General features: G+C 40.8%; 1 long non-coding RNA gene across 1 annotated transcript in view; it reads right to left on the reverse strand.

The window, feature by feature from the left end:
• Nucleotides 1-406: 406 nt before the first annotated feature.
• The window catches only part of LOC123580821, a 34,286-nt gene continuing 22,373 nt past the window's right edge, over nucleotides 407-12,319 (reverse strand). The window contains exon 2 of the long non-coding RNA XR_006703479.1: nucleotides 407-837. This is a non-coding gene — a long non-coding RNA (uncharacterized LOC123580821). The remainder of the gene's footprint in view (nucleotides 838-12,319) is intronic.

Below are 12,319 nucleotides of genomic sequence, written 5' to 3' on the forward strand. Positions count from 1 at the left end.
AATGGTTTTGACAGCCTTAAGAATATAGTTTGGAAAACAGCTATCACAGAAATTAGCAAGTTTTGCGAACAGCTCAGCTCTGAGGTGATGGGAGCCCAGGCCGGGACAGGAGGAGTTAACTGAGATGAGTGGGGTGTTATGCAAAGCACCAAATCCCTAAACTCCCGCAAAGATCTTTGATGGCCGTGATCAATAGATTCTCAGACCACACTGACATAACCTTGTCATGCCTCAGCAAGGGTACAGTGGCTAAAAAGGGGTGGGGAGGTGGAAAGGTGGGAGGAGAGCAGGGAGAAAGAGAAAACAGAGAAAGGGACAGAGATATCATATGCCCTCCCCTCTCCTGCACCCCCAGAGCCCCTCCTTTCCACACCTACCCCCTCTTCAACAAGCATCACACAGCAAGTGACTGGTAATGGTTCTTTGGCCTTGTACAGCTTTTAAAATCCTTCAGCTGAAGCATCTCAGCTCCAATCGCCAGCAAAGCTTGAGCACCCTTGAGACCCTGGTGCAGATAATCATCATCCACTCAGTGACAAGAAGCTGAGCGCCGCTTCGGTACCAAGGAGACCGAATGTGGCAGGGCACCAAGGTGCCATCTTAGACGCGTCCAAGCAGCCGCGGTGGCGGTGGCAGCAGCGACACACAGGGGTGTGCATGTGTGTGCAAGTTGTTGTTTCTTCCCCCTTTTCTTCTTCTTCTGTATCTTCTTCTCCCTCCTTCTTCACCCTCCTCAGAGAATCCTCTCTCGAGAGGGATGCTGTTAACACAGCTGCTCTTAGCAGGCTTCCCCGTTACCCAGCGCCTGCCGGACCAAATTGAATCCTGTAGTCAATACTGTTGGAAAGGAAAATGACATTAATTTGTGTAAAAGTGTAATCAAAAGGTGGTTGGGTGATTTTTCTTGCTTTCAGAGAAATGTGGGTTTGAGTTTATGATTATATAAGAGAGAGCCAGTCAGTCAGCGGCTTCCTGCCTTCCACCCAGCACTTCCCAAGTGCTCTTGCTGCCGTGTGACAGCATTAGAGTTAATGGTGTTGCATTATGTATACAACACGCTGTGGATGGTACAGCTGGCTGGGATGGTCCTGCGGACCAGGGTGCTGATGGGTATTTACATGCCAGCTGAAAGGTGGAAGAGACAAGATCCAGAAATAAAAGAAGAGCCATCCCTAACACGCACAGAACTCAGACCTCCAGCAGCTTGGAACAGCGGGGAAATTTCCAGATCGCAAGGGCCCCCACGTTTATATTCCCTTTTCCACCTCAGGCCTTTGGCTCACATTTTCCATTCACAGAGCTCCCTGGCAAATTGAAGATGGTCTAAACAAGGAATACCACATCCCTTGCGCGTATTAAAAATAGCTCTCCAAACAGCCCGAAATATTTTCATTCCATTGTCAACTTTCCATCTCACACCTCAACAAGGGGCAGTGCTCAGAAGGAGACAGCTCCGGGCAATTGTCCTTTGCAGGTCTGACTTTAGGGCCAAGTCACCAGGCCTGAAGCCCCTGCCCAGAAGCAGATCAATTTTACTATTAAGCAGTCATACAGAGGAGATGCAGGCACTGGAGGTTTGCGAAAGAAAAGACACTGTTCCATTCTCCACTCTGCGAGGACAGAGGTGGGCATTGCGTGTGCAGCTTTGCTATCCCCCAGGGGTGAATGAACATTAGGCACTGACCACTATGATGGAAGAGGTCACGGTAATGACGCCGGGGGCCTGGGAGAGTGGGAAAGGAAACCATCTTTGTCCTGAAAGTGTGGAAAGTTTGCCAGGAACCAAAGCAGGGGATTTTAGGATCCCAGAGAGCCTGACAAAAGAAAGCTGCATCTTTAAAAAAAAAAAAGTTATTTAAGGGATTGGCCTTATTCGGGGGTGGGGACGGAGGAGTGGCAAGAAGGTAGAAGCCTTATGGGAAATCCCAGAGACAGCAGGGGTGGTCAGGGCCTCTCTACCCTCAGTCATCCTGACCCCATAAAAAAAAGCTGCTCTATGTGCTGACCAAAATTTGAATTCACTTAATCAATTAATTCATTCAATAAAATCTGTTGATCACCTGCCATATGCCAGGCACTGTGCTAGATCCCGGGGATACAGCAGTGAGCATAACTGACAAAAATGTCTGTCCACGAGGAACTTCCATACTATCCCTCCACGAAGGACAAGGATGCAGCCTTCCACAAGACAATGAGGGGTGCAAGCAGTCTTGGGAAAGATAACCAAGGCATAAGTGATGGAGATCTGTGTTCTCTATGGAATTTTTATTGGGGGAGGGGAAAGAAGCACAGGATGCTAAGTTGAGAGGGAAGAAGAATGTGGGGGGGGGCGCGGGGGGGGACTGGGCCAGCTGTGGAAGGAGGGAGGAAAGTACAAAAGCTGAAGGCACTGAGGCAAGATACACCCAGTTTGCAATTTTGCTGATGATTAGCACTGGTAATGAAGAGGGGATCACGTAAATATCCATGGAGTGAAATGCCAAGATTCAGAGTTACTATTATATTTATATGAGGCAAAAAGCTGGCAAAAATCTCTGTTCAGCTGCCAATAAGCCTGCATTCCAAGGCCAGGTCTAGATGCAAAGCTGCAGGGCTCTCCAATATTCAGAGCAGTACAGAAACTGTCCCTAATGTCTAGGCAGCTGGACTCATCCTTCTACCCCGGGGCTTCCCACAAATCTCTGTAATGCCCTAGGAGCCCAAGCATGTCAACCGGCACCCCATTCACCGAAGATCCAGCCATTTGAAAATAACAATTCTTTCCCTAAAATTCTGGTGTGCTGTTCAAAGTTATTGAAAAAAAAACCTGACCTTCATCCTCAACCACCACAGTACCCACAAAAGCCATGGATTTCACTCAAGCCACAGGTCATGCTTTCCCCTGGTGTACAGAATCATTCAGAGTGCTTGAGTCATAGAAAAGCCTGCCTTGCGTCTGAATCATGTCGGAGCTTGTGTCTAGTCGCAGAGAGGAGTCCAGTCGGCTCCTCACCATCACACAATTTCCAGCCCTAACACAAAGTCATCGTCCTTTTCTTCAGTCCTGATTCCTTTACCCTCTACCTGCATCATGACATAAGACTTTGGCACTGTCTCATTTCTAGAAAGGTCTTTGCCCCAGTAGCTTGAAGTATCTCCAGTTTCCTTCTCTCACAAAAGAAAGAAAGAAAGAAAGAAAGAAAGAAAGAAAGAAAGAAAGAAGAAAGAAGCTTTCAAGTTACTTCATAGGAATCAAAATAGCATTCTCAAAATAAATAAATCCCTTTACAATGTTATGTTTATTTGCACGTGTGTGCACACACACACACACACATACACACACACACGCTCACTCACATGCAACCATCCCAAAACTATTGGCCTGAAAAACTGGCTATCCCACAGATGCCCCTTTCGACATAACTACATAAAAAGAGGTCAGGTCTCGGTCTGCAGCCCGAGCTCAGTCTGTGATCTGCCCAGGGTCACTAAAATAAAAGATAATCCAGAGAGCTGAAAGATCCAAAGTTACGCAGTGTGCACACCGCCTAGGGGTGCTGAAACAAGGTTGAAAATACAACCTGGTATGTAAGACGGCTGTGTGGGATATTAGATTGTGGCTGGCCCAGGGTGCTGAATGGCTCACTGATATATTGGGTGTAGTTTGGTTGTGCAGAGAAACGAGCTGAAGAGAAAGACGCAAATACACAAAGGGAAAAAGAGACAGATAGAGAGATCTAGAATGAGACAAAGTGATGAGGGAGACAGAATGAGTGACAACAACACAAAGAGGCAGGGAAGACAAAGGCAATACCCTCTTTCCCTCAGTGTTCCCTGAGATTAGGCATGAAAGCAAAATGAATAAATCACCATCTTGGTTGGTGATATTGGAAACTTCTTTTCCTCCTTGAGGGGAAGGCAAGCGGATGGTGTCTTCTCTTTATCCAATTTTTAAACAGTCTGCAGGGAGCTGGGAGTGAAATGCAAACCAGGAAAAATAACAACAGCAATGGGAGGAAGAAAGGAATGGTGAATGGACTCTTGAACCGACTGTGACAGTTGTGGGGCATCAAACTGTTGTGGTTTTAGGACTGATCTCTCCTTGCCAGTAGATTTTTTTTCTCCCCCCCCCCCACACCCCAAGCTTGTTCCCTTATGCCCTGCCTCATTGAACCTTAGACAATAGTGACCTCAGCATAGAGACATATATCCAGGCAGCCTCAGCCTGAGGCGGAGATCAGGATGCAAAGGGCAAAGGTTTGACCCTAAGAAAAATTTCTCATGGGGTCAGATCACACTGCCTGGCTGGAGGGATTTTTTTTTCTTGCCTGATATTGTTTTCTCTCTTCAAGTGACTGATTTTCCCAGCCAAATCTTTTACTCCTGTGTTTGCCTCTTTTGGATCTGGGTATACATATCTACCTCCTGCCACTTCCCATCGAGGCTATCAGTTGTCACTTCTCCAAGTCTCAGCCTGGAGATGTGGCAATGCATCCAGGACCAGACTGCATATTAGCCCCCCTGTGACCTCCCACCTCCCACCCCTAGTCCCCACCCACCCCACACCCTCCTCAGGGTACCCAGCATCTCTCGCAAAACTGGCTGGCTACATATGGGCCAATGGGAAGGCATTTGTTAGTTGCAAATGTTCAAATTAACACTTACTCCTGTCTCTGAGTCTGCAGGGAAAACCAAGTCTGACTACTAATTACAGCTTTTGGGGGTGAAAATAAACAGAAGTGTGCCAAGTCAAGGCCTTTATGCAGAAAAGAAAAATGTCTTCATCTGGATGCCGCATTTTGACATTTGAGGCCCAAGAGCTGGAGAGAGGAGCCTGGGGCTCAAGAGGGGCTATATCCTTCTCAGGGAGAAGCACTGTGTCTTCAGTTCTTGGCATTATACCCTGGGCATCAGAGTTCCAGGGCCGTCTCACACATCTTTGTTGGTTATTTGGTAGTAGCAGAGTGGGGGAGGAAACTGTCCTAGGTATCAATGGAAGATCAGCGGGAGCTGCAAGGGCCCCATCATGGCTGCCCTATATAGCTCATCTCTTTCTGCCCTCTGAGCCCAGCATTCCCTCCATGGCACCAGATACAGCACAATTTCCCAGCCTTGCCTCCACCACCTAGGAAGCCTTTTCTGACTACTCCAACCTGTAATCTCTTGCCCTTCATTTCCACGAAGTTCTTTTTTCCACCATTCTTTTGCTGGTATAACTGTTTTATAGAGATAGCTCACTTTTAGTTCATCCCTAATGAAATTTCTTGATCTGGGAAATACAGTACTCTCTAGCCTTGGGAAATTTTCAGCCATTACACCTTCATGTATTGTTTTGCATCATTTTCTCTATTTTCTCCTCTTGGGATGCCTATTAAACATGTGTTAGGGCTTTTTGATATGTCTTCTAGCTCTATTAACTTTTTTTTCATGATTTTTATCCCATTAGCTCTTCTTGCCACATTTTGGGACATCTCCTTATCTTAGTCTTCCAGTTTCATAATACATTATTTGTTGTATGCAATACACTATTTGGTCCATTATGTGATTTAAAATATACCTGCAAATTCTCTAATAGTCCTTCCTCCAAAAGTCAGCATCTAACTCCTCTCCCCTTGAGTAAGGACTAGTTTTAATGACTCTCATCTAATGAATAGGATATGGTGGACACGGTGGTGTGTAACTTCCAAGACTCGGTGACAAAGAGCATCATGGTTACCTTTCCCTTTGCTGTCTCTCTCTTTGATCACTTGCTCTAGGGGGAATCAGCTATCATGCATGAGGACACATCAAGATGCCATTTGGAGAGGCCCACATGGAGAGGAACTGAGCTCATCTCCACCTTCCCTGTGAAGCATCCATCTTGGAAGCAGGTCCTCCAGGCCCAAACAGGCCTTTATAAGACCACAGATCTGGCTGACACCTTCACTAAAACCTAATGAGAGATCCTGAACTAATACCAGCCAGCTAACCCATTCTTGAATTCCCAAAACTAAGAAACCAGGAATAAATGTTTATGGTTTTAAATTACTAAGTTTTGGAATGACCTGTTAGCTAATATACCCATAGACTCAATTTTTTTTTATTCCAATAATGATTTCTTCATTTTTGAAGTTTCTAATTTTCTTTAAAGCCACCTACACTTGTTTCATTTCCTTCTGCACATTTTTCATCATTTCTATACCTTCCATTATCCTTGAGCACACTTAAATGATTTGTTTGAAAACATTTTTTATTGCTCTATCAGGTCTTTCCCTTGAATGTTGGTTCCTCTATTTGCTGAGTTTGTTATTTGTCTTTCATCATGGTGGACTTGCTAGGTGCTTTATAATTTTTGTTTTTGAGATTATCTTTTATGAGAATTTCCTCCAATAAATATTCAGAAAACCCAAGGCAGTTTTAAGAAGGACTTGATACTCAGATCCAGGCTTCTTAGTTCAAAGTTATTTGCCAGCCAGCAGATTTGGGTTGAGTGTACAGCATGCTCCCAGGAGTTTGTCATGCTGGGTGGCACTTCTCAGGACCTTAACCAACCCCAGGCAGGAAAGAAGGGTTTTCTGCTGTCCCTTTCCAAATTTAATGGAGAGAGAATGTGTCTGGGCTTCAGCTTTATATAGTCTGTATAACTCCAGCTCCAGGCTTTCAGGGCAATGGGGTCCCAACCTGAACCCACTGATAAGACTGTTTCATCCCCAGTGCCCACAAGCCTCAGCCTCCAATATCCAGTGTGGCCCATGTGTCAAATTATTTTATAGAAACCTCTCCATTTATGACTGCTGGAAATTTCCTCTCTTTATTTAAGCATGAATATATACTTGTTAAAATTTTTTTTCTCATAATTTCTCATAACTTTTTAAGTGTTCAATGTAGAAATGGGAGGCTTCAGCTTGTAGTTAATGTTCTTGCTCTGTACCAGAAACCATATTTGCTAACTTTCCACATTTATTTTTCCTCTATCCCCAATCATACCATAAGCTTCTAACAGGGACAGGATTATGCCCTTTTTTACTTCTTCTCATTGGAAGAGAAGAACATCTTCAACATCTTCAAGGATCTGCTCTATAAATATTTGACTGACTGACAGGTGATGTGACAGGAAGGTTTGAGAGCAAAAGGAAATTAAATTTCTCTCATATTTCATCAGGACTACTGACTCTCAGATTTGGAACCCCCCAAAAAACGTGTCTCTTAAGCTTTTCTAGATTATAGATACTTTGAAAACCTAATTAGACCCTCTCTGCAGGAAAAGAAAGAAAGAAAAAGAAAAAATATATTTGCAACACACAAACACAAAGCTCTGCATTGTTTCAGGGATTTAACTAGGCTTTTAAATATTTATTTATGTATTGAGAGAGAGAGAGAAAGAGAGAGAGAGAGAGCATGAGCAGGGGGGAGGGCAGAGAGAATCCCAAGCAGACTCTATGCTGTCAGTGCAGAGCCTGACACGGGGCTCAGTCTCACAACCATGAGATAGTGACCTGAGCTGAAATCAGGAGTCAGATGTTCAACCAACTGAGGCACCCAGGCACCCTGGGATTTCAGTACTTTAAAAAATTAATACTAAAACACAAAAATGTTTCTTTTTTGTGTCTCTTAACAGAATTTCTTTTAGTATCATGGGTTATTTTTTTCCTGCAGCTTATCAAAGATCCTTTTTTTTAATCATTAGAAATAACCCTGTCCTGGGGCATCTGGGTGGTTCAGTCAGTTAAGCACTGACTTCGGCTCAGGCCATGATCTCACAGCTCATGAACTCAAGTGCCACGTCTGGCTCTGTGCTGACAGCTCAGAGCCTGGAGCCTGCTTCAGATTCTGTGTCTCCCTCTCTTTCTGCCTCTCCTCTGCTTGTGCTCTGTCTCTCTCTATATATAATAAATAACAAACATTAAACTTTTTTTTATTTAAAAATTAAAAAAATAACCCTGTCCTTCTCTTGACAGACATGGAAGCTGATGGCCTGAGAGCCTAAGTGACTTGCCCAAGCAAATCATGGGCATGACCTCTGGCTAGATGCAGATCTAGGACTAGCTGTTTTCCACTATCTAGGCCACTTCTCCTCATAACTTTGAGTCTAGGTACACTACTATGTGGTAGCACCACAAAAAAAGTCAGAATTAATTTTAATCCTATCAATAAATGACACTAATTTGTTTCCAATACTTCACCCTGCTTTATAAATACTCCCTTGTACTTAGCCTTCTGCTGTGGATCAGTAAAGTCAACTGGTACATCTAAAAATGGGACCTACAATCTTAGCCCCCTTAGCCAATTGAACTCATGTCATGCTCCCATCTGTCATTCAAGGTCAATTCAGCCAACATTTATTGATGTCTGGCATTTACCAGGCACTGCTCTCAACACTGGAAATACAGAAATGGCCAAGGTCACACAGGGCTCATTGGCTAATGGAATGATAGACATGTAGACACATAACTATAATAAAATGTACATGCTAAACTAGGGGTGTGCACAAAGTGAAGACCCTTCCAGCAAAGAAAATTACAATTAATTTGAAAAAGTGAAAATTGTTTAAACTATATTCTTAATTCACCATGAAACAAATCTAGAAACAAAATAACAACTCCCCCCCCCCCAAAATACCCTCAGCTCCTTGAAATTTTAAAAATTCACTCATAAATAATCTTCAGTTAAAGAGGAAAAAAGTCAGTTCAGGACTATCTACAAAACTATATTTGTAAACTTATGAGGTGCTTTCAAACTATAGTCAGAAGACAAATAAATAGCCTTAACTATTTTCATTAGTAATTTTTTAAAAAGATAAAAATGAACTAAAATTTCAAATAAAATGATTTTTAAAAAGTAAAGAAGAAATGATCAGCAAAAATAAAACAAAATGTATTAAAAACAAAAAACAGTTGAAGTTATAAATAAATTTAAGAGAAAAAATATAAAGATTGAAAATTAGGCATAAAGGAGTATATAATCAACTGGCATGCAAATACTTTTATAAGAATCTCATGTGCCACACTACAACAAATAAAAAATAAAATCTTTGTAAAATAGATAATTTTTAAGAAAATGCAGATTACCAAAAGTGTATCCAAAAGAAGCAGAGAAGATGACCATACAAATGCCATGGAAACAACTGGAAAAAGTCTGCCAAGGGATTAGACCCAGATGGTTTTATGGGAAAATTATTTAAACTTTGAAGAAAATGATTATTCTATTGCTACACAAAATGTGGTAGGTCATATAATTTTTTTGAAAGCTCTGTTGTTTATTTTGTGAATGAATATAATGTCAATAAGAAAATATGACAAAGACAAAAACAGCAAAATAAATACTCTAACAAAACTTTGGCCAATCTTATACTAATATAAGTAAAAAGATCAAAACATATCAAGGGCAGGTTAAGGATGTTCACTATTCCCACTATAGTTAAATATTTTTTCTAGACATTTAGCCAATGCAGTAAGACAAGAAGAAATAAGAAATCAAAACATGAAAAGGAGAGCATATTAACACTATTTGTGTAACCAAAAAAAAACAGACCAAAAAACTCAAGTAGTAAACCATTGAAACTAATTACCCAGAAAACGAGACAATTACAAATATATATATATATATATATATATATATATATATATATATATAACAACAGCTTCTTTTAAAAAGTGGCAATAACTACCCAGTAAATATAATGGGTAAAGGGTTCCATTTTCAATAGCAACAACATGCAAAGTATCGTGGAATAAATTTAACAAGAATTATGCAGTAAAGGAAACGACATGCTTTGCAAAGATCCATAAAGAATACCTTGAGAAGAGAAGGAATGTTATATATTGTGTCCGGAAGCTAAGATTTAATGTTGGAAGGCTATAAATGCTCCCCAAGTTAATGGGCTTTTACTCAAAATCACAATGGGAATTTTGGGAATGTGAAAAAAAGTGGTTTTGAATTTCAAAAATTGTTTTGAAAAATCAAGAATAATGAGGCAAACTTGAACTTCAGCTGCCAAAACAAATTATAACTCCAGTAAATAAAACAATGCAGAACAGAATAGAAAGCACCAAAACAAGCCCAACCAGATAAGAGTTTAGTCTAGGAAAAGTGTGACGTTTCAAATGAACAAGAAAAGGTAAAATTTTTAAGAAGTGGTTTTAGAAAACTGGGTAACTTTTTGAAATAAAATGTAAAATTCAATCACACAGCATGCCAAAATTCCAAATGGATTTCAAAAATCAAATGTTCAAAAAATGATAAAAGAGCAAAAATGTAGATGAATATTGATCTGATGATAGGTATGGAAAACTTTTCTATGAATATAAAATTAGCAAGGGAGGAAGGAAGGGAGTGAGGAAATAGTAATAGATTTAGCTGCATGAAAGTTACTTCCAGAAATAAAAATGAGAAACAGTGAAGGCAAATACTAACTAGATAAAAAGATTTGCAACACATAACAGATAAAGAATTAATATTCTTACAATCAGCTCTTGAAAGTCTATAATGAAAATAAAAATATCATTAAAAATGAGCAAAGGACATGGATAAGCAGTTTGGAAAAGGAAAAACACAAATAACACATAAGTGTTTGAAATGTTTAGTTTCAATAATAACCAAAGAAATTCAAATTAAAACAAGTCACCACATTTCCTTTAATTTCAAAAACTGAAATATCCAAGGCTGGTGAGGATATAGGATAATGGTTTTTGGGTTTTTTTTAAATTCTGTTGGCAGAACTATAAATTAATACAACACTTCTGAGGAACAATTTAGTTACACATGTCAAAAAACACAAAAATAGTCATCCCTTTGACCCAGGATTTCCACCTCTTGGATTTTACCCTAAGTAAGTGATCAAAGCTGCTTACAAAGATACGTAGCAAGAATATTCTTCAGAACATGACTTCAATGGAGAAGAGTTTGAACCCTCTAAAATATAGAATAGGGCCCTGCTAAAATGACTTACAGCATACCCACATGTAAACTTATTAAATTTTACCTGTAGATTACCTAATGATACAAGAAAATGCCTAAGATACACTGCTAAAGAAAATGTTACAAAACAGTATGTATAACATAATCATAACTGTGTTTGAAATTTTCAATTATGAAATTTGTTGGGTTTTTTATTTTTTATTTATTTTTTAATGTTTATTTTTGAGAGAGAGAGAGAGAGACAAAGTGTGAGTTGAGGAGGGGCAGAGAGAGAGAGGGAGGCATAGAATCTGAAACAGGTTCCAAGCTCTGAGAGGTCAGCACAGAGCCTGACGTGGGGCTTGAATTCACAGACCATGAGATCATGACCTGAGCCGAAGTGGGACACTTAACCAACTGAGCCACCCAGGCATCCCTGAAATTTGTTGTTAATGTCTGTCTTGTTCACTCTCACACTGCTAAAATGTTTTCATCCCTTGCTGCAAATTAGAATAGTCTGGAACACTTTTACAAAATACCCCTACCTAGGCCCCAGTCAAAAAAATTCAGTCAGAATCCCTGTAGGTGTGTTGTTTGTCTATTTGTTTGTTTGTTTGTTTGTTTGTTTGTTTTAATCTCTCCAAGTGATTCTAATGTGCAGTCAGTATTAAAAACTATTGGTATATAGAGAAGCAGTACCTGACCAGGGCAATTTTGCACCCTGGGGACATTTGGCCATATCTGAAGAGATTTTTGGTTGTTCTCTCAACTTGGAGTGAGGGATGCTATTGCTGTCTAGTGGGTGGAGGCCAGGTTTTATAGGCTGAATTTTGTCACTTCAAAATTCATACGTTGAAGTCCCAATGCCTAATACCTCAGAAGTAATGGTAATTGAAGATAAAGTCATCAAAGAGGTGATTAAGTTAGAAGGTGGCTTTTAGGGTAGGCCCTGAATCCAATATGGCTGATGCCCCTGTATAAAGAAAGAAACAGGGATGTGTGTGCACAGAGCAAAGGCCATGTGAGGACACAGGAAGAAGGCGGCTATCTACAAGCCAAAAAGAGAGGCCTCAAGAGAAACCAAGTCTGCTGGCACCTTGATTCTGGACTTCTAGCCTCCAGAACTGTGAGAAAATAAATATCTGCTGTGTAAGCACCAGTCTCTGGTGTTCAGTTACAGTGACCCTAGTGAACGGGCACACTACTTAAATATCATACAATGCACAGACCATTCTCCCCAACAAAGAATCATATGATCCAAAATGCCAAGATGAAGGAACCCTGCTCTAGAGACTGGCTTGGTGCTGTGTGTGGATAATCAATAAATATTTTCCTGACTAGGTGAATGAGATATTTGGTAGGTAAAAGTCAGCAGGGGTTGTCACCAACGGAATGTGAAGAGCGATGAGATGGAAGAGTCAAGAATGGCAACCAGATTTCTGGGTGGATAGACCAGATGAGTGGG

The sequence above is a fragment of the Leopardus geoffroyi genome, chromosome A3 (assembly GCF_018350155.1).
Source record: "Leopardus geoffroyi isolate Oge1 chromosome A3, O.geoffroyi_Oge1_pat1.0, whole genome shotgun sequence".
Taxonomy (NCBI): domain Eukaryota; kingdom Metazoa; phylum Chordata; class Mammalia; order Carnivora; family Felidae; genus Leopardus; species Leopardus geoffroyi.